The following is a 24,532-nucleotide window of genomic DNA, read 5'->3' as shown; positions in this document are numbered from 1 at the left end:
CTGCAAATTTATATTTGGAGCTCTTTGAGGCCTATTGTGGAAAAGGAAATATCATCATAAAAACTACACTGAAGGATTCTGAGAAACTTCTTTGTGATCTGTGCATTCATCCAACAGAGTTGAATCTTTCTTTTGTTTGACTAGTTTCAAAACAGTCTTTTTGTAGAATCTGTAAGTGGATAATTGGGGCCCTTTGAGGCCTATTTAAAAAAAATAGTTTCATATAAAAACTACTCAGATGCATTCTGAGAAACTTCTCTGTGATGTGCGCATTCAAGTTACAGAGTTGAACCTATCTTTTGTTTGAGCAGTTTAGAATCTCCCTTTTCGTAGAGTCTGCAAGTGGATATTTGGAACACTTGCACCCTATTATGGAAAAGGAAATATCTTCAAATAAAAACTACACAGAAGCATTCAGAGAAACTTTTTTGTGATGCATGCATTCAACTCACAGAGTTGAACCTATCTTTTGATTGAGCAGTTTTGAATCTCTCATTTTCAGAATCTTCAAATGGATGCTTGGAGAGCTCTGAGGCCTATTGTGGAAAAGGAAATGTCTTCACACAAAAACTACACAGAAAGATTCTGAGAAACTTCTTTGTGACGTGTGCATTCAACTCACGGAATTGAAATGGTCTTCTCATTGGGCAGTTTTGGATTTCTCTTTTTGTAGAATCTGCAAGTGGATATTAAGAGCCCTTTGCGCCCTATGGTGGAAAAGGAAATATCTTCAAATAAAAACTACACAGAAGCATTAAGAGAAACTTCTTTGTGATGTATGCTTTCAACTAACGGAGTTGAACCTATCTTTTGAATGAGCAGTTTTGAGTCTCTCTTTTTGGAGAATCTGCAAGTGGATATTTGGAGCCCTTTGCGGCCTATGGTGGAAAAGGAAATATCTTCAAATAAAAACTGCACAGGAGCATTCTAAGAAACTTCTTCGTGAGGTGTGCATTCAACTCAACGTGTTTAACCTATCTTTTGATGGAGCAGTTTTTAATCTCTCTTTTTGTAGTATCTGCAAGTGGATATTTGGATCGCTGTGAGGTCTACTGTGGAAAATAATATATGTTCACCTAACGACTACACAGAAGCATTCTGAGAAACTTCTTTGTGATGTGTGCATTCAACTCAAAGGGTTGAACCTATCTTTTGATTGAGCAGTTTAGAATCTCTCTTTTTTAGAGTCTTCAAGTGGATATTTGGATTGCTGTGAGGCCTACTGTGGAAAACTAAATATATTCACATAAAAACTATACAGAATCATTATGAGAATCTCCTTTGATGTCTACATTCAACTCACAGAGTTAAACTTATCTTTTAATTGAGCAGTTTTGAAACACTCTTTTTATACAATCTGCAAGTGGATATTTGGAGCCCTTTGCACCCTATGGTGTAAAAGGACATATCTTCAGATAAAAACTACCCAGAAGCATTCTCAGTAACACCTTCGTGATGTATGCATTCAAGTCACAGAGTTGAACGTATCTTTTGATTTTGCTGTTTTGCATCTCTCTTTTTGTAGACTCTGCAAGTGGATATTTGCAGTGCTGTGAAGCCTACTGAGGAAAATCAAATATGATCTCATAAAATCTACCCAGAAGCATTCTGAGAAACTACTTTGGGATGTGTGCACTGAACTCACAGAGTTGAACCTATCTTTTGATTGAGGAGTTGAGCAGTATTGAGTCTCTCTTTTTTCAGAATCTGCAAGTGGATGTTTGGAGAGCTTTGAGGCGTATTGTGGAAAAAGAAATATCTTCACATAAAAACTACACTGAAGCATTCTGAGAAACTTTTTGTGAAGTGTGCATTCAACTCTCAGAGTTGAACTTATCTTCTCATTGAGCAGTTTTGAGTCTCTCTTTTTGTAGAATCTGCAAGTGGATATTTGGAGTGCTGTGATGCCTAATGTGGAAAATCAAATACGTTCACGTAAAAACTACACAAAAGTATTCTGAGAAACTTCTTTGTGATGTGTGCATTCAACTCACAGAGCTGAACCTACTTTTTTGATTGAGCAGTTTTGAATCTCTCTTTTTACAGAGTGTGCATGTGGATATTTAGAGCCCCTTTTGACCTATGGTGGAAAAGGAAATACCTTCAAAGAAGAACTACACAGAAACATTCTGAGAAACTTCTTTGTGATGTGTGCATTCATCTCAGAGAGTTGATCCTATCTTTTGATTGAGCTGTTTAGAATCTCTCTTTTTGCAGAATCTTCATGTGGATATTTTGAGCCCTTTGAGGACTACTGTGGAAAAGCAAATATCTTCATATAAAAACTACACAGAAGCATTCTGAGAAACTTCTTTGGTATATTTGCATTCAACTCAGAGAGTTGAACCTATCTTTTGATAGAGCAGTTTTGAATCTCTCTTTTTGCAGGATCTGTATGTGGATATTTGAAGCCCTTTGCAGCCTATGGTGGAAAAGGAAATATCTTTAAATAAAAACAACACAGAAGTATTCTGAGAAACTTCTTTTTGAAACTTTCTTCTGATTGAGCAGTTTTAAAACCGTCTTGTAGAATCTGCATGTGGATATTTGGAGCCCTTTGTGGCCTATTGTGGAAAAGGAAATATCTTTACATAAAAACTACTACAGAGCAACAACATTTCTTTTGATTGAGCAGTTTTGAAACACTCTTTCTGTAGAATTTGTAAGTGGATATTTGAAGCACTTTGAGTCCTATAGTAGAAACGGAAATGTCTTCACTTAGAAACTACACAGTAGCATTCTCAGAAACTTCTTTGTGATGTTTGCATTCAACTCAAAGAGTTGAAACTACCTTTCGATTGAGCAGTTTTGAATCACTCTTTTTGTAGAATCTGCAAGTAGATATTTGGTGTCCTTTGCAGCCTATTTTGGAAAGGGAAATATCTTCACATAAAAACTACACAGAAGCATTCTGAGAAACATCTTTGTGATGTGTGCATTCATCTCACAGAGTGGAACTTTTCTTTTGATTGAGCAGCTTTGAAACACTCTTTTTGTGGAATCTGTGAGTCAATATTTGGAGCACTTTGAGGCCTACTGTGGAAAAGGAAATATCTTCACAAAAAACTACACGCAAGAATTCGGAGAATATTCTTTGTAATGTGAGCATTCAACTCACAGCGTTGAAATTAACTTTTGATAGTGTAGTTTTGAAACTCTTTTTTTGCAGAATCTACAAGTGGATATTTGGAGCCTATGGTGGAAATAGGCACCATTTGCAGCCTATGGTGGAAAAGGAAATATTTCACATACAAACTACACAGAAGCATTCTGAGAAACTTCTTTTTGATGTGTGCATTCATCTCACAGAGTTGAAACTTTCTTTTTGTGGAGCAGTTTTTAAACGCTCTTTATGTAGAATCCCCAAGTGGATATTTGGAGCGCTTTGAGGTATACTGTGGAAAAGGATTTATCTTCAAATAAAAACTACACAAAATCATTCTGAGAAACTTCTTGTGTTGTGTGCATTCATCTCACAGAGTTGTAACCTTCATTTGATTAAGCAGTTTTGAAACACTCTTTTTGTAGAACTTCCAAGTGGATATTTTGAGTGCTTTGAGGCCTATGGTGGAAAGAGAAATATATTCACATAAAAATTACACAGAAGCATTCAGAGAAACTTCTTTGTGATGTATTCATTCATCCCACAGAGTTGAACCATTCTTTTGATTGAGTAGTTTTGAAAAACTTTTTTGTGGAATCCGTAAGTGGACACTTGAAGTGCTTTGAAGCCTATTGTGGAAAAGGAAATATCTTCACATAAAAACTACACAGAAGCTTTCTGAAAAACTTCTTTGTGATGTGTGCCTTAATCTTGTGGAGTTTAAATTTTCTTTTGATTGAGCAGTATGGAAACACTTTTTTTGTGGAAACTGCAAATGGATATTCAGAGCACTTTGCGGCCTATGGTGGAAAAGGAAGTATCTTCACATAAAAACTAGACAGAAGCATTCTGAGAAACTTCTTTGTGATGTGTGCATTCATCTTCCAGAGATGAACCTTTTTTTTGAATGAGCAGTTTTGAAACACTCTTTTTGTAGAATATTCCAGTGGACATTATGAATGCTTTGAGATCTTTCTTGGGCTATGAAATATCTTCATATAAAAATCAGACAGAAGCATTCTGAGAAACTTCTTTGTTATATGTGCATTCAACTCACAGAGTTGAGCATTTCTTTTCATTCAGCAGTTTGGAAACAATCTTTTTGTATTATCTGCAAATGGATATTTGCAGCGCTTTGAGGCCTATAGTGGAAAAGGAGATATCTTCACATAAAAATTAGACAGAAGCATTCTGAGAAACTTCTTTGTGATGTGTGCATTCATCTCGCAGATTTGAAATTTTCTTTTGATTGAGCAGTTTTTAAACACTCTTTTTCTAGGATCTGCATGTGGATATTTGGAGTGCTTTGAGGCCTTGGGTGGAATAGGAAATGTCTTCACATAAAAAGTAGACAGATGCATTCTGAGAAACTTCTTTTTTTAATTGTACTTTAAGATTTATGATAGATGTGCACAGTGTGCAGATTAGTTACATATGTAAACATGTGACATGCTGGTGTGCTGCCCGCATTAAGTCCTCATTCAGCATTAGGTATATCTCCTAATGGTATCCCTCCACCCTCCTCCCACCACACAGCAGTCCCCAGAGTGTGATGTTCCCCTTCCTGTGTCCTTGTGTTCTCATTGTTCAATTCCCACCTATAAGTGAGAACATGCAGTGTTTGGTTTTTGGTCCTTTCAATAGTTTACTGAGAATTATGATTTCCAATTTCATCCATGTCCCTGCAAAGGACATGAACTCGTCACTTTTTATGGCTACATAGTATTCCATGGTGTATATGTGCCACATTTTCTTAATCCAGTCTATTTCTGTTGGACATTTCTGTTGGTCCCAAGTCTTTGCTATTGTGAATAGTTCCACAATAAACATATATGTGTGCATGTGTCTTTATAGCAGCATGATTTATATTCGTTTGCATATATACCCAGTAATGGGATGGCTGGGTCAAATGGTATTTCTAGTTCTAGATCCCTGAGGAATAGCCACACTGACTTCCACAATGGTTGAATTCGTTTACTGTCCCACCAACAGTGTAAAAGTGTTCCTATTTCTCCACATCCTCTCCAGCACCTGTTGTTTCCTGACCTTTTAATGAATGCCATTCTAAATGGTGTGAGATGGTATCTCATTGTGGTTTTGATTTGCATTTCTCTGATGGCTAGTGATGGTGAGCATTTTTTCACGTTTTTTAGCTGCATAAATGTCTTCTTTTGAGAAGTGTCTGTTCATGTCCTTTGACCACTTTTGGATGGAGTTGTTTCTTTTTATCTTGTAAATTTGTTTTAGTTCGTTGTAGATTCTGGATATTAGCCCTTTCTCAGATGAGCATGTTGTGAAAATTATCTCCCATTTTGTAGGTTGCCAATTCACTGTGATGGTAGTTTCTTTTGCACTGTAGAAGCTATTTAGTTTAGTTAGATCCCATTTGTCAATTTTGACTTTTGTTGCCATTGCTTTTGGTGTTTTAGACATGAAGTCCCTGTCCATGCCTATATCCTGAATGGTAATGCCTATGTTATCATCTACGGTTTCTATGGTTTGGATTCACAGTGGAATTCTACCAGAGGTACAAGGAGGAACTGCTACCATTCCTTCTGAAAATATTCCATTCAATAGAAAAAGAGGAAAACCTCCCTAATTCATTTTATGAGGCCAGCATCATCCTAATACCAAAGCTTGGCAGAGACAGAACAAAAAAAGAGAATTTTAGACCAATATCCTTGATGAACATTGATGCAGAAATCCTCAATAGAATACTGGCAAACAGAATCCAGCAGCACATGAAAAAGCTTATCCACCATGATCAAGTGGGCTTCATCCCTGGGATGCAAGGCTGATTCAATATAAACAAATCAATAAATGTAATTCAGCATATAAACAGAACCAAAGACAAAAACGACATGATTATCTCAATAAATGCAGAAAAGGCCTTTGATAAAATTCAATAACCCTTCATGCTAAAAACTTTCAATAAATTAGGTATTGATGGGACGTATCTCAAAATAATAAGAGCTATCTATGCAAACCCACAGCCCATATCATACTGAATGGGCAAAAACTGGAAGCATTCTCTTTTAATACTTTCACAAGACATGGATGCCCTCTCTCACCACTCCTATTCAACATAGTGTTGGAAGTTCTGGCCAGGGCAATTAGGCAGGAGAAGGAAATAAAGGGCATTCAATTAGGAAAAGAGGAAGTCAAATTACCCTGTTTGCAGAGGACATGATTGTATATCTAGAAAACCCCATTGTCACAGCCCAAAATCTCCTTAAGCTGACAAGCAAATTCAGAAAAGTCTCAGGATGCAAAATCAATGTACAAAAATCACAAGCATTCTTATACACCAATAACAGACAGCGTGCCAAAGCATGAGTGAACTCCCATTCACAATTGCTTAAAACAGAATAAAACACATAGGAATCCAACTTAAAAGGGACGTGAAGGAACTCTTCAAGGAGAACTACAAACCACTGCTTAATGAAATAAAAGAGGAAACAATCTAATGGAATATCATTCCATGCTCATGAGTAGGAAGAATCAATATCGTGAAAATGGCCATATTGCCCAAGGAAATTTACAGATTCAATGCCATCTCCGACAAGCTACCAATGACTTTCTCCACAGAATTGGAAATATCTACTTTAAAGTTCACATGGAATCAAAAAAGATCCTGCATCGCCAATTCAATCCTAAGCCAAAAGAACAAAGCTGGAGGCATCATGCTACCTGACTTCAAACTATACTACAAGGCTACAGTAATCAAAACAGCATGGTACTGGTACTAAAACAGAGATATAGATCAATGGAACAGAAGAGAGTCCTCAGAAATAACACTGCATATCTACAAATATCTGATCATTGACAAACGTGAGAAAAACAAGCAAAGCTGAAAAGATTGCCTACGTAATAAATGGTGCTGGGAAAACTGGCTAGCCATCTGTAGAAAGCTGAAAATGTATCCCTTCCTTACACCTTATACAATAATTAATTCAAGATGGATTAAAGACTTAAACGTTAGACCTGAAACCATAGAAACTACTTTTTGATGTGTGCATTCAAATCACAGTGTTGAACTTTTCTTTTGATTGAGCAGTTTTGAAACACTCTTTTTGTAGAATCTGCAACTTGATATTTGGAGCGCTTTGAGGCCTATGGTGGAGAAGGAAATATCTTCACATAAACACTAGACAGAAGCCTTCTGAGAAACTTCCTTGTGATGTTTGCATTCATCTCACACAGTTGAAACTTTCTTTTGATTGAGCAGTTTTGAACAACTCCTTTTGCAGAATCTGCAATTGGATATTTGGAGCACTATGTGGCCTATGGTGGAAAAGGAAATATCTTCCCATAAAAACTAGACACAAGCATTCTGAGAAACTTCTTCATGATGTGTGCATTCAAAGCACAGAGTTGAATCTTTCATTTGATTGAGCAGTTTTGATATATTCTTCTAGAATCTGCAAGTGGCTATTTGGACTGCTTTGCAGCCTATAGTGGAAAAGGAATCATCTTCACATTAAAACTACACAGAAGCATTCAGAGAAACTTCTTTCTGATGTGAGCATTCAACTCACAGAGTTGAACCTTTCCTTTAATTGAGCAGTTTGAAAACAGTCTTTTTGTACTATCTGCAAATGGATATTTGGAGTGCTTTGAGGCCTACAGTTTAAAAGGAAATATCTTCACATAAAAACTAGACAGAAGGATTCAGAGAACCTTCTTTGTGATGTGTGCATTCATCTCACAGATTTGAAACTTTCTTTTTATTGAGCAGTTTAGACACTGTTTTTGTAGAATCTGCAAGTGGATATTTGGACAGCTTTGCTACCTATAGTGGAGAAGGAAATATCTTCACCTAAAAACTACACACAAGCATTCAGAGTAACTTCTTTGTGATATGTGCATTCATCTCATGGAGTTGAAACTTTCTTTTGATTCAGCAGTTTTGAAGCACTCTTTTTGTGGAATCTGCCAGTGGATATTTGGAGCGCATTGTGGCCTAGGATGGAAAAGGAAATATCTTCACTTAAAAACTAGACACAAGCATTCTGAAAAACTTCTTTGTGATGTGTGCATTCATCTCACAGAGTTGAACATTTCTTTTGATTGAGCAGTTTGGAAACAGTCTTTTGGTAGTATCTGCAATTGGATATTTGGAGCGCTTTGAAGCCTATAGTTGAAAAGGAAATATCTTCACATAAAAACTAGACAGAAGAATTCTGAGAAACTTCGTTGTGATGTGTGCATTCAACTCACAGAGTTGAAGGTTTCCTTTGATTGCACAATTTGGAAACAGTCTTTTGTAGTATCTGCAAATGGATATTTGGAGAGCTTTGAGGCCTATGGTGGGAAAGGAAATATCTTCAAATAAAAACTAGATAGAGGCATTCTGAGAAACTTCTCTGTGATGTGAGCATTCATCTCACAGAGGTAAACCTTTCTTTTGACAGAGCAGTTTGGAAACACTTTTTTGGTCGAATCCGCAAGAGGTTATTTGGAGCACTTTGAGGCCCATGGTGGAAAAGGAAATAACATCACATAAACACTAGACAGAAGCATTCTGAGAAAATACCATGTGATGTCTGCATTCCTCTCAAAGAATTCAACATTTCTTTGGTTTGAGGACTTTTGAAACACTCTTTTTGTAGAATCCACAATTGGATACTTGGAGAGCTTTGAAACCTATGGTGGAAAAAGAAATATCTTCACATAAAAACTAGACAGAAGAAATCTGAGAAACTTCTTCATGATGTGTACATTCCACTCACAGGGTTGAACCTTTCTTTTGATTTAGCAGTTTGGAAACAGTATTTTTGTAGTATATGCAAATGGTTATTTGCAGTGCTTTGAGGCCTATAGAGGAAAATGAAATATCTTCACATAAAAACTAGACAGAAGAATTCTGAGAAACTTCTTTGTGATGTGTGCATTCAATTCACAGAGATGAAACTTTCCTTTGATTGAGCAGATTTGAAATCCTTTTTCATAGATACTGCAAGTGAATATTTGGAGCTCTTTGAGCCCTTTGGTGGAAAAGGAAATATCTTCACATAATAATTAGACAGAAGCATTCTGAGAAATTTCTTTGTGATGTTTGCGTTCATCTCACATAGTTGAACCTTTTTTTTGATTGAGCAGTTTTGAAACACTCTTTTTGTAAAATCTGCATGTGGATGTTTGAAGCGCATTGGGGCCTACGGTGGAAAAGGAAGCATCTTCACATAAAAACTACACAGAAGTAATCTGAGAAACTTCTTTCTGATATGCGCATTCAACTTACAGAGTTGAAACTTTCTTTTGATTGAGCAGTTTTGAAGCACACTTTCTGTAGAATCTGCAAGTGGATATTTGGAGCGATTTGAGGCCTACAGTGGAAAGGGAAATACCTTCATATAAAAACTTGACAGAGGCTTTATGAGAAGCTGGTTTTAATGTATACATTCATCTCACACAGTTGAACTTTTCTTTTGTTTCACCAGTATTGAAACACTCTTTTTATAGAATCTGCAGGTTGATACTTGGAGGGCTTTGAGGTCTATGGTGGAAAAGGAAATATCCTCACATGAAAACAAGACAGAAGCATTATGAGAAATTTCCTTGTGATGTGTGTATTCAAATGACAGAGTTGAACCATTCTTTTGATAGAGCAGTGTGGAGACAATCTTTTGGTAGTTTCTGAAACTGGATACTTGGAGGGCTTTGAGGTCTATGGTGGAAAAGGAAATATCCTCACATGAAAACAAGACAGAAGCATTATGAGAAATTTCCTTGTGATGTGTGTATTCAAATGACAGAGGTGAACCATTCTTTTGATAGAGCAGTGTGGAGACAATCTTTTGGTAGTTTCTGAAACTGGATACTTGGAGCGATTTGAGGCCTATGGTGGAAAAGGAAATATCTTCACTTAAAAACTAGACAGAAGCATTCTGAGAAACTTCTTTGTGAAGTGTGCATTCAATTCATAGAGTTGAAACTTTCTTTAGGTTGAGCAGTTTTGAAACACACTTTTTGTAGAATCTGCAAGTGGATATTTGGAGCACATTGTGGCTTCTAGTGGAAAACAAAATATCTTCGCATAAATACTACAAAGAAGCATTCTGAGAAACTTCTTTGTGATGTGCACATTCATCTCACAGAGTTGAACCTTTCTTTTGATTGAGCAGTTTTGAAACACTCCTTTTGTAGAGTCTGAAAGAGCATATTTGCAGCGCTTTGAGTGCTAAGGTGGAAAAGAAATATCTTCACATAAAAACTAGACAGAAGCATTCACAGAACCTTGTTTGTGATGTGTGCATTCATCGCACAGAGTGGAACCTTACTTTTGATTGAGCAGTTTTGAAACACTCTTTTTGTAGAATCTGCAAGTGGATATTTGGAGCGTTTTGACGCCTAAGCTGGAAAAGGTAATATCTTCACATAAAAACTAGATAGAAGTATTCTGAGAAACATCTTAGTGATGTGTGCATTCATCTCACAGAGTAGAACCTTTCTATATATTGAGCAGTTTTGAAACCCTCTTTTTATGAATTCTGCATGTGGGTATTTGGGGCACTTTGCAGCCCGTGGTGAAAAAGGAAATATCTTTACATAAAAACTAGACAGAAGGATTCTGAGAGACTTCTTTGTGATGTTTGCATTCATCTCACAGAGTTGAACCTTTCTTTTGATTGAGTAGTTTTGAAACACTCTTTTTGTAGAATCTGTAACTTGATATTTTTAGCGATTTGTGGCGTATGGTGGAAAAGGAAATAACTTCACACAGAAACTAGACAAATGTGTTCTGAGAAACTTCTTAGTGATATGTGCATTCAACTCACAGAGTTGAACCTTTCTTTTGATTGAGCAGTTTAGAAACACTCTTTTTGTAGAAACTGCAAGTGGATATTTGGAGAGATTTGCAGCCTATGGTGGAAAAGGAAATATTTTAACATAAAAACTAGACAGAAGCATTCTGAGAAACCTCTTTGTATTGTGTGCATTCATCTCACAGAGTTGAAACTTTCTTTTGATTCAATAGTTTTGAAACACTCCTCTGTAGAATCTGCAAGTGGATATTTCAAGTGCTTTGAGGTCTATGGTGGAAAAGGAAATATCTTCATTTAAAAGCTAAATGGAAGCATTCTGAGAGACTTCATTGTGATGTGTGCCTTCATCTCACAGAGTTGAAACTTTCTTTTGATAGAGCAGTTTTTAAACACTCTTTTTGGAGAGTCTGCAAGTGGATATTTGGATCGATTTGAGGCCTACGATAGAAAAGGAAACATCTTCACTTAAAAACAAGACAGAGGCATTCTGAGAAATTTCTTTGTGATGTGTGCATTCATCTCACAACGTTGAACACTGCTTTAGATACAGCAGTTTTGAAACACTCTTTTTGTAGGATCTGCAAGTAGATAGGGGCCTAAGGTGCAAAAGAAATATCTTCACATAAACACCAGACAGAAGCTTTCTGAGACTCAACTTTGTGATGTGTGCATTCATCTCACCAGGCTGAACCTTTATTTTGATTGAGCAGATTTGAAACACTCTTTTTGTAGAACCTACAAGTGGATATTTGGAGTTCTTTGTGGCCTCTAGTGGAAAGGGAAATATCTTCACATGATAATTAGACAAAAGCATTCTGAGAAACTTCCTTGTGACGTGTGCATTCATCTCACAGATTTAAACCATTCTTTTGATTGAGCAGTTTTGAAACACTCTTTTTGTAGGATCTGCAAGTTGATTATTGGAATGCTCTGAGGCCTATGGTGGAAAAGGAAATATCTTCACATAAAAACTAGACAGAAGCATTCTGAGAAACTTCTTTGTGATGTGTTCATTCATCTCATGGAGTTGAGCCTTTCTTTTGATTGAGCAGTTTTGAAATACTCTTTTCGTAGAATTTGCAAGTGGATATTTTGAGGGCATTGAGATCTATGGTGGAAAAGGAAATATCTTCACATAAAAATTAGAAACATTCTGAGAATCTGCTTTGTGATGTGTGTGTTCATCTCACAGAGTTGAAGATTTCTTTTGACTGAGCAGTTTTGAAACACTCTTTATAGAATCTGCTGGGGATATTTGGAGCGCTTTGGGGCCAATGGTGGAAAACGAAATATCTTCACATAAAAACTACACAGAAGCTTTCTGAGAAACTTCTCTGTGATGTGTACATTCGTCTCACAGAGGTGAACCTTTCTTTTGATTGAACGGTTTTGAAAAACTCTTTTTGCAGAATCTGCAAATGTGTATTTGGAGCGCTTTGTAGACTATTGTGGAAAAGGAATTATCTTCACATAAAAACTAGGCAGAAGCATTCTGAAAAACCTCTTTGTGATGTGTGCATTCATCTCACAGAGTTGAACCTCTCTTTTCATTGAACAGTTTTGAAACACTCTTTTTGTGGAATCTGTAAGTGGATATTTGGAGCGCTTTGAGGCCTATGGTGGAAAAGAAATATCTTCACATAAAAACTTCACAGAAGAATCTGAGAAACTTCTCCATGATGTGCACGTTCATCTCACAGAGTTCAAATTTTCTTTTGATTGAGCAGCTTTTAAACACTCTATTTGTAGAATCTGCAATTGGAGATTCAGAGTTCTTTGAATCCTATGGTGGAAAAGGAAATGTCTTCACATAAAAACTACACAGAAGCATTCTGAGATACTCCTTTGTGATGTGTGCATTCATCTTACATTGTTGAACCTTTTTTTGATTGAGCAGTTTTGAAACACTCTTTTTGTAGAATCTGCAAGTGGATATTTGGAGTGCTTTGAGGCCTATGGTAGAAAAGGAATTATCTTCACTTAAAAATGACACAGAAGCATTATAAGAAATATCTTTCTGATGAGTGCATTCAACTCACAGCGGTGAACCTTTCTTTAGATTGAGGAGCTTGAAACACTCTTTCTTTAGAGTCTGCAACTGTATATTTGGAGCGTTTTGTGGCCTATGTTGGAAAAGGAAATTTCTTCAAATAAAAGGTAGACAGAAGAACTCTGTGAAACTTCTTTGTGATGTATGCATTCATCTCACAGATTTCAACCTCTCTTTTGATTGAGAAGTTTTCAAACACTCTTTTTGTTGAATCTGCAAGTGGATATTTGGAGCGCTTTGAGGCCTATGGTGGAGAAGGAAATATCTTCACATAAAAATTAGAGAGAAGCATTCTGACAAATTTCTTTGTGATGTGTGCATTCATCTCAGAGAGTTGAACTGGAGGACCTGGCTGCTTGCTCTTTTATTGCTTTTGAGGACATGGGACCGTCTGTGATTTTTAAGGAACTCTATGTTAAACATTTTCTAATTTCCATTTTGAGTCTTGTCTAAAATGTGTGAGAGTAGTGGAGATATTGGGATTTGGTTTAGAAATCACAGAAACACCACATCCAGAAGTCGTATGTTTTCTGCTTTATAATTCCACATCCTGTGAGGATTTCAAATGTGATTCTACAGAAATTCATATTCAATAATTTTATCAGAACACTAAGCCTCTGCCCCATAAAATAAAACCTAATGTTATTTTACTTCAAAATTTTAAGTTTTTGGTATGTATTGACGCTAAAGCTGTAAACACTCTGTGCCATAATTCCTAAACTGTAACATGGTTTAATGTATCTACTTTCTACATTTAAAACATGTACTTTGCCATTGAGTAACTTAGAGTATTGCTGAGCATGTATTAAATACCGATTTGTTTCCTGATTTTTTAATAGTTATCATTTTATAATTTTCTCTTTTTTAGTTTGAAGCTTACTAGGATTTTGTCATTGATATGTATGTGTGTATATATATATATATACACACACAAGTATATATATAACAACATATGTAATTGATATATATCTATTATGTTTTATATATGTGTATATACACACTTATGTGAATATATGCATGTGTACATAACATTGATTTTTTTGACCAATAAAAATTGCATAATTATGCATTGTCTACTTTATAATAATTTGATAGATATATATTGTAAAATATTTAATACAATTAAGTTGATGAACATTCATATCACCTCACATGGTTATGATTTCGTAGTGAGAGCATTTGAGGTCTCCTATTGTTGTAGCAAATTTTAAGCATACAAAACACTGTTATTAACTACATTTTAAAGCTATATGTTAGACCCCCAAAACTTATTTATCTTATAACTGAAAGTTTGTACTCTTTCAACACCTTATCATTTTTCTACCTCCAGGCCTGGTCATTACCATTGTACTCTCTGCTTCTGTGAGTTCAGGCTTTTTAAATTCTCAATTTAAGTGAGAACATACAGTGTTTGTTTTTCTGTGCCAAGCTTATTTTGCATAGCATAATGTACCCAGGTCCATTCATGTTGTTGAAATAACAGAATTTCATTCCTTTTTATGGGTGAATAATATTCAGTTGTCAATTTTACCACATTTTCCTTATCCATTCAGCATCTACAGATAAGTAATTTTTTTAAAAAAGTACTCTTGACAGTTGTGAATAACGCTGCATTGTATACAGAGGTGCAGATTATTTTTGAGATGCTGATTTTATTTTGTTTATAGACAGAAGTGGAATTTTGCGATTGTACGATAGTTCAATTTTTTAAAAATAACCTGCATACTAATTTTCATAATGTCTCTTCCAGTTTACAACTCATTAAGACTGTACAGAAATATTTTGTCACATCCTTGTTAACACTTTTCATATCTCTTTTTTTTGATATTAGCCATTCCAACTGCTGTAAAGTGGTATCTTTTCATTTGCAATTTTCTCATGAATGGTAATGTTTAGCATCTTTCTACACACCTGCTGGATATTGGAATATGTTTGTAAAAAATATTTAGTCTTGGTCGTTGGAGCCAAGATGGCCAAATAGGAATAGCTCCAGTCTACAAATCCCAGCTTGAGTGATGCAAAAGATGGGTGATTTCTGCATTTCCAACTAAGGTACCAGGCTCATCTCACTGTGGAGTGCCTGTCAGTGGGTACCAGAGAGTGGGTACAGTGCACCACGCATAAGCCAAAGCAGGGCAAGGCATCGCCTCACTGGGGAACTGCAAGTGGTCAGGGAATTCCCTTTCCTAGTCAAAGAAAGGGGTGACAGATGGCACCTGGAAAATCGGGTCACTCCCACCCTAATACTGCGCTTTTCCAATGGGCTTCACAAACAGCACACCAGGAGATTATATCCTGCACCTGGCTCAGAGGTTCTTATGCCCACGGAACCTCGCTCATTGCTAGCACAGCAGTCTGAGATCAAACTGCAAGGTGGCAGTGAGGCTGCGGGATGTGTGCCCGCCATTTCTCAGGCTTCAGTATGTAAACAAAGTGGCTGGGAAGCTCGAACTCAGTGGAGCCCATCACAGCTCAAGGAGGTCTGCCTGCCTCTGTAGGCTCCCCCTCTGGAGGCAGGGCACAGACAAACAAAAGAAAGCAGTAACTTCTACAGATATAAATGTCCCTGTCCCACAGCTTTGAAGAGAGTAGTGGTTCTCCTAGCATGCAGCTGGAGATCTGAGAATGGGAAGACTGCCTCCTCGAGTGGGTCCTTGAACCCCGAGTAGCCTAACTAGGAGGCACCCCCCAGTAGGGTTGGACTGACACCTCACAAGGCTGGGTACTCCTCTGAGACAAAACTTCCAGAGGAACGTTAAGGCAGCAGCATTTTTGGTTCAACAATATCCGCTGTTCTGCAAACACTGCTGCCAATACCCAGGCAAACAGGATCTGGAGTGGACGTCTAGCAAACTCCAACAGACCTGCAGTTGAGGGTCCTGACTGTTAGAAGGAGAACTAACAAACAGAAAGGACATCCACCCCAAAAACCCATCTGTACATCACCAGCATCAAAGACCAAAGGTAGATAAAACCACAAAGATGGGGAAAAACAAAGCAGAAAAACCGGAAACTCTAAAAATCATAGCACCTCTCCTCCTCCAAAGGAAGGCAGCTCTCCAACAGCAATGGAACAAAGCTAGATAGAGAATGACTTTGATGAGTTGAGAGAGGAAAACTTCAGAAGAACAAACTTCTCCAAGCTAAAGGAGGAAGTTCAAACCAATGGCAAAGAAGTTAAAAACCTTGAAAATAATTAGACAAATGGATAACTAGAATAATCAAAGCAGATAAGTCCTTAAAGGACCTGATGGAGCTGAAAACCATGACAGCAGAACTACGTGATGAATAAACAAGCCTAAGTAACCAACGCGATCAACTGGAAGAAATGGTATCAGCGATGGAATATGAAATGAATGTAATGAAGTGTGAAGAGAAGTTTAGAAAAAACAGAATAAAAAGAAACGAACAAATCCTCCAAGAAATACGGGGCTATGTGTAAAGACCAAATCTAGGTCGAATTGGTGGACCTGAAAGTGACGAGGAGAATTGAACCAAGTTGCAAAACAATCAGCGGGATATTATCAAGGAGAACTTCCCAAATCAAGCAAGGCAGGCTAACATTCAAATTCAGGATATACAGAGAACACCACAAAGATACTCCTCGAGAAGAGCAACTCTAAGACACAACATTGTCAGATTCACCAAATTTGAAATGAAGGAAAAAATGTTAAGGGCAGCCAGAGAGAAAGGTCAGGTTACCCACAAAGGGAAACCCATCAGACTAACAGCAGAACTCTTAGCAGAAACTCTACAAGGAAGAAGAGAGTGGAGGCCAATATTCAACATTCTTAAAGAAAAGAATTTGGACCCAGAATGTCATATCCAGCCAAACTAAGCCTCACAAGTGAAGGAGAAATAAAATCCTTTACAGACAAGCAAATGCTGAGAGATTCTGTCTCCACCAGAAATGCCCTAAAGGAGTTCCTGAAGAAAGCACTAAACATGGAAAGGAACAACCGGTAACAGTCACTGCAAAAACTTGCCAAATTGTAAAGACCATCAAGGCCAGGAAGAAACTGCGTCAACTAACGAGCAAAATAACCAGCTAACATCATAATGATAGGATCAAATTCACACTTAAAAATACTAACCTTAAATGTAAGTGGGCTAAATGCTCGAATTAAAAGGCACAGACTGGCAAATTGGAAAAGAGTGAAGACCCATCAGTGTGCTGTATTCCGGAAACCCATCTCACGTGCAGAGACACACATAGGCTCAAAATAAAGGGATGGAGGAAGATCTACCAAACAAATGGAAAAAAAAAAAAGGCAGGGGTTGCAATCCTAGTCTCTGATAAAACAGACTTTAAACCAACAAAGATCAAAAGAGACAAAGAAGGCCATTACATAATGGTAAAGAGATCAATTCAACAAGAAGAGCTAACTATCCTAATTATATATGCACCCAATACAGGAGCACCAAGATTCATAAAGCAACTCCTTAGTGACCTACAAAGAGACTTACACTCCCACACAGAAATAATGGGAGAGTTTAACACTGCATTGTCAACATTAGACAGATCAACGAGACAGAAAGTTAACAATGATACCCAGGAATTAAACTCAGCTCTGTGCCAAGCGGACCTAATAGGCAACTACAGAACTCGCCACCCCAAATCAATAGAATATACATTATTTCCAGCAGCACACCACACCTATTCCAAAATTGACCACATACTTGGAAGTAAAGCACTCCTCAGCAAATGTAAAAGAACATAAATCATAACAAACTGTCTCTCCGAACACAGTGCAATCAAACTAGAACTCAGGATGAAGAAACTCACTCAAAACTGCTCAACTACATGGAAACTGAACAACCTGCTCCTGAATGACTACTGGGTACATAACGAAATGAAGGCAGAAATAAAGATGTTCTTTGAAACCAACGAGAACAAAGACACAACATACCGGAATCACTGGGACACATTCAAAGCAGTGTGTAGAGGGAAATTTATAGCACTAAATGCCCACAAGAGAAAGCAGGAAAGATCCAAATTTGACACCCTAACATCCCAATTAAAAGAACTAGAGAAGCAAGAGCAAGCACATTCAGAAGCCGGTAGAAGGCAAGAAATAACAAAAATCAGAGCAGAACTGAAGGAAATAGAGACACAAAAAAACCCTTCAAAAATCAATGAATCCAGGAGCTGGTTTTGTGAAAAGATCAACAAAATTGATAGACTACTAGCAAGACTAATAAAGAAGAAAAGACAGAAGAATCAAATAGACGCAAAAAAAAAATGACAAAGGGGATATCACCACGGATCCCACAGATATACAAACTACCATCAGAGAATACTATAAACACCTCTATATAGATAAACTAGAAAATGTAGAAGAAATGGATAATTTCCTTGACACATACACCATCCCAAGGCTAAACCAGGAAGAAGTTGAATCTCTGAATAGACCAATAACAGGTTCTGAAGTTGAGGCAATAATTAATAGCTTACCAAACAAAAAAAGTCCAGGTCCAGATGGATTCACAGCCGAATTATACCAGAGGTACAAGGAGGAGCTGGTACCATTCCTTCTGAAACTATTCCAATCAATAGAAAAAGAGGAAATCCTCCCTAACTCATTTTATGAGGCCAGCATCATCCTGATACCAAAGCCGGATGGAGACACAAACAAAAAAGAGAATTTTAGACCAATATCCTTGATTAACATTGATGCAAAAATTCTCAATAAAATACTGGCAAACCGAATCCAGCAGCACATCTAAAAGCTTACCCACCATGATCAAGTGGGCTTCATCCTTGGGGATACAAGGCTGGTTCAACACACGAAAATCAATAAACATAATCTAGCATATAAACAGAACGAAAGACAAAAACCACATGATTAACTCAATAGACGCATAAAAGACCTTTGACAAAATTCAACATTTCATGCTAAAAACTCTTAATAAATTAGGTATTGATGGGTCGTATCTCAAAATAATAAGAGCTATCTATGACAAACCCACAGCCAGTATCATACTGAGTGAACAAAAACTGGAAGCATTCCCTTTGAAAACTGACACAAGACAGGGATGCCCTCTCTCACCACTCCTATTCAACATAGTGTTGGAAGTTCTGGCCAGGGCAATTAGGCAGAAGAAGGGAATAAAAGGCATTCAATTAGGAAAAGAGGAATTCACACTGTCCCTGTTTGCGATGACACGACTGTATATCCAGAAAACCCCATCATCTCAGCCCAAAACCTCCTTAAGCTAATAAGCAACTTCAGCAAAGTCTCAGGATACAAAATCGATGTGCAAAAATCACAAGCATTCTTATACACAAATAACAGACTAACAGAGCCAAATCATGAGTGAACTCCCATTCACAATTGCTTCAAAGAGAATAAAATATCTAGGAATCCAACTTACAAGGGACGTGAAGGACCTCTTCAAGGAGAACTATAAACCACTGCTCAATGAAATAAAAGAGGATACAAACAAATGGAAGAACGTTCCATGCTCATGGGTAGGAAGAATCAATATCATGAAAATGGCCATATAGCCCAAGGTAATTTATAGATTCAATGCCATCCCCATCAAGCTACCAATGACTTCCTTCACAGAATTGGAAAAAACTACTTTAAAGTTCATATGGAACCAAAAAAGAGCCCACATCGCCAAGTCAATCCTAAGCCAAAAGAACAAAGCTGGAGGCATCACGCTACCTGACTTCAAACTATACTACAAGGCTACAGTCACCAAAACAGCATGGTACTGGTACCAAAACAGAGATATAGACCAATGGAACAGAATATAGCCCTCAGAAACAATGCCGCAGTTCTACAACTATCTGATCTTTGATAAACCTGAGAAAAACAAGCATTAGGGAAAGGATTCCCTACTTAATAAATGGTGCTGGGAAAACTAGCTAGACATATGTAGAAAGCTGAAACTGGGTCACTTCTTTACACCTTATGCAAAAATTAATTCAAGATGGCTTAAAGACTTACATGTTAGACCTAAAACCATAATAACACTAGAAGAAAACCTAGCCAATACCATACAGAACATAGGCATGGGCAAGGACCTCATGTCTAAAACACCAAAAGCAATGGCAACAGAGGCCAAAATTGGCAAATGGGATCTAATTAAACCAAAGAGCTTCTGCACAGCAAAAGAAACCACCATCAGAGTGAACAGGCAACCTACAAAATGGGAGAAAATTTTTGCAATCTACACATCTGACAAAGGGCTAATATTCACAATCTACAATGAACTCAAACAAATTTACAAGAAAAAAGCGAACAATCCCATCAAAAAGTGGGCAAAGGATATGAAGAGACACTTCTCAAAAGAAGACTTTTATGCAGCCAAAAAACAGATGAAAAAATGGTCATCATCACTGGCCATCAGAGAAATGCAAATCAAAACCACAATGAGATGCCATCTCACACCAGTTAAAATGGCGATCATTAAAAAGTCAGGAAACAACAGGTGCTGGAGAGGATGTGGAGAAATAGGAACACTTTTACACTGTTGGTGGGACTGTAAACTAGTTCAACTATTGTGGAAGTCGGTGTGGCATTTCCTCAGGGATCTAGAACAAGAAATACCATTTGACCCAGCCATCCCATTACTGGGTATATACTCAAAGGATTGTAAATCATGCTGCTATAAAGACAGATGCACACATATGTTTATTGCGGCACTATTCACAATAGCAAAGACTTGGAACCAACCCAAAGACTTGGAACCAACCCAAATGTCCAACAACGATAGACTAGATTAAGAAAATGAGGCATATATACCCCATGGAGTACTATACAGCCATGAAAAATGATGAGTTCATGTCCTTTGTAGGGACATGGATGAAGCTGGAAACCATCATTCTCAGCAAACTATCTCAAGGACAAAAAACCAAACACCACATGTTCTCACTCATAGATGGGAATTGAACAATGAGAACACATAGACATAGGAAGGGGAACATCACACACCGGGGACTGTTGTGGGGTGGGGGCAGGGGGGAGGGATAGCATTAGGAGATATACCTAATGCTAAATGACGAGTTAATGGGTGCAGCACAACAACATGGCACATGTATACATATGTAACAAACTTGCACATTGTGCACATGTACCCTAAAAGTTAAAGTACAATAATATTAAAAAATAATGTTTAGTCTTTTGCCTATTTTTTTAGTTGGGTATTATAATTATTATTGTTTAGCTTCTGATTTGTATGAGTTTCTGCTATATTTTGAATACTATCCTCTTATCATATATGATTTGCAAATATTTTATCCCATCTTAAATGTTTTCTTATTTTTTGCTGTGCATAATAGTTTAATAAACTACAACTTTATGTCTGGTTTTATTGGTATACTTTTGATATTATATTTAAAAAAAATTGCCAATGCCAGTATCATGGAGGCTTTTCATATGCTTTTTTAAAGATTTTCTTTTAATAATTTATGTATTAAATTTTTCTTAAGTCAATTTTTGTGTCTGGCGTAAGAAATATGATCGTTTTATTATTGTGCTTGTGAGTATCCAGTTTTCCCAGCACTAAGTATTGAAAAGGCTACACTTTTTGTGTTGTGTATTCATAGTGCCCTTGTCAAAGATTAACTTTAGATGCATAGATTTACTTCTGGGCTCTGTATTCTGTTCCACTGGTTTTTGTGTGGGTTCCTATAAACATACCATTCTATTATGTTTACTGTAGTCTTTAAATGTAGTTTTAAATAATAAAATATAATGTCCCCAGATTTCGTTTTATTCCTCATGATTGCTTTGGCCTTTCAATATTTCTTATAGTTTTATATACATTGCAGAATTTATTTTCTATTACTGTAAAAAGTGGCACAGAAATTTTGATAGGAAGTTGAATTAATATACAGATTGCTTTGGATAATATGGCTTTTAGACAATATTCTTCTAATCCATAAACATGTAATATATTTACATTTATTTGTATTTTTTAAAATTTTTTCATCAATATATTTTATTTTTTATTGTAAAGATCTTTCACCACATTGGTTGAATTTATTGCTAAGAAATCTATTAGTTTGTTGCTATTGTAAATGAGATTTTTTTTCTTTTTTATTGGTTTGTTGCTAGCATACAGAAACAAAACTGATATTTGTATGTTAATTGTATATTCTGCTTCTTTACTGAGTGCATTTATTAGATGCACTATTTATATATAGATGAATTAAATGCACTATTTAAATGTATTATTTATGTTTTTTATATATAATATTATGTCATCTACAAACAGTGACGTTATTTCTTCTTTTCAATTTGGATCTTTTAGCTTCTCTTGCTTAATTTTTTGACGTAGGACTTAATTATTCTATGTAGGACTTCCAGTTCTATGTTAAAATAGAACTGTTAGAATGGGCATAATATAGACTTGCATTGGTGTTTGTGCATTTGAAGGAGAAAACACCTCTTGTCATTTGTTGTTGTTGTTGTTGTTGTTTTGTTTTTGAGATGGAGTCTCGCTTTGTCACCCAGGCTGGAGTGCTGTGGCATGATCTTGGCTCACTGCAACCTTCACCACCTGGGTTCAAGCAATTCTCTGCCTCAGCATCCCGAGTAGCTGGGATTACAGGCGCCAACAACCATGCCCGGCTAATTTTTGTATTTTTAGTAGGGACCGTGTTTCACTATCTTGTCCAGGCTGGTCTTGAACGCCTGACCTCGGCCTCCCAAAATGCTGGGATTACAGGTTTGGGCCACCGTGCCCAGCCACCTCTTTTCATTTTTATAAACTGGTTTTAGTAGGTAAAGATCTTCATCTTTTGGGTCTCAAGGCTGATGAGATCTTTACTGGGTTTGCAGTAAAAAGACTTCTAGCTGCATCACAAGGTCGCTGCCGAATCTGGAGTGAGTTTTACCTTTAGTGGGCTTGTTGCCAGGAGCACGTATGGTTGTGAGTTCTGTCATGTTTTTTGGCAGGCTGGATTGTTTTCAGGGCTTTGTTCTGTGGAGCAGGCACTAGGGCAGCTTCTGCTATATGCTGGGACTAATAGCAGATGTGTGGGTGAGTGTGGCTTCCACTGAGTAGCTAACAGGGTTTCCCCAGTTTATCTACAAACAGTGGCTTTTGAACTGTTTTGTGTGAGTCACGAGTATGATGTCCCCAGCTTTTTTCTTATTCCTCATGATTGGTTTGGACATTCAGCCTACATTGTAGGCTTACATTTTCTATTACTATAAAAATTGGGACAGGGATTTTGATAGGGATTTGAGTTAACTTACAGATTGCTTTGGATAACATGAACCCTTATTAACCAAAGGGCCTGCCTTCTCAAAATTACCCTTTTCGATCTTGGGTTTTAGCAAGGTTTCATAAGGCCCTGTATCCCAAAGCTCACTATATTGCCCAGGCTGTTCTTGAACTCCTGGCCTGGCAGTCCTCCTGCCTCAGGCTCTTAAATGGAGGAGATTACTGTTATGAGACACTGTGCCTGGATCTCTCATAAAGTTACTTTGGTTGATGGATGGCTGACTAGTTTTTATTGCTGCAAGGGAATACAAAAGTAGGGACCCCCTATTCCACCACCTTGATAATGTCACTGTCTCCATACATTTCTTCCTTATTTTGTTCTCTTGTATGTTTGTGTGTTATTTTAGGTTCAAATATTAAGACCAATAGGCTAGGATTTATACATTGTGTGAAAAGTAAATTAGATAGCCAGTAGGAACCCTATATATATTATAATATTCCCCCAAAAGATTAAGTTTAGTGTAGGCAAAAAGGGCTCATTAAAATTTTCATCCACTTTTTTCAACCTGTGTCCAAACTATAATATAATTATAATTTTTATTTTATCAATTACTTTTAACCATATTTCATAAAATTTATCTTTTTTCTTTATTTAGAAATGTAAGGCTATTATTTGCTTTTAAAGGCTGTAATACAGCTTTTTTATTTTGTGAAATAATAGCACCAATATTACAATTATTTATAGTGTAAATACTTATTCACTTAAATCTTCCCATTAGAGAATTTCATTAATTATTGTAGTGTATTTCTGTAAAATTGTACTGCCACACACTACAGGGCAATGATTCAAAATGCCTGGTCTTCACAGATGCACAGTCACAGTTGAACATTGTAGTTATTTAGAAAAATTATTTTCTAGTGTTATATCAATGTTCCAAACAAGATTTTATGGGTAAATATTTCTCCCATTCTGGTTTCGCAATTCCATGTTAACTGTATTTTTATTTTAGGGTAGGTTCCTTGACATTAGTTTACGGTATTTTTGGTTTTACCTAAGTATTATTTTGGATGACAATGTGCAGCAACTTTTAATGTACAGTTTATGTCAATGTGCAGTTTAATTACAATATGAATCAGCCATATATTTATTCACAATTCAATTTTAACAAACTTAATGAAAACTAAGCAAACTAACATTACATGATAAAGCCCCAATCAGCTATCTTATACTTAAGCAAATACACCAAAAAATAGTTTGTAGCTTTATTGCTGCTTTTGTTCAAACTATGGTTTATATTCCCTATGACCAAAGAAATTTCTGATATTTTCCTACCACGCAAAGGAAACAGACAAAAAGACAGTGATTATACTTTCAAGTAGCGGTTTGTTTAGAGCCCCAGATATTCCATCTGTAGACCACTATGCTCA

The sequence above is a fragment of the Pongo pygmaeus genome, chromosome 22 (assembly GCF_028885625.2).
Source record: "Pongo pygmaeus isolate AG05252 chromosome 22, NHGRI_mPonPyg2-v2.0_pri, whole genome shotgun sequence".
NCBI lineage: Eukaryota > Metazoa > Chordata > Mammalia > Primates > Hominidae > Pongo > Pongo pygmaeus.
This window is presented reverse-complemented; position numbering follows the sequence as displayed.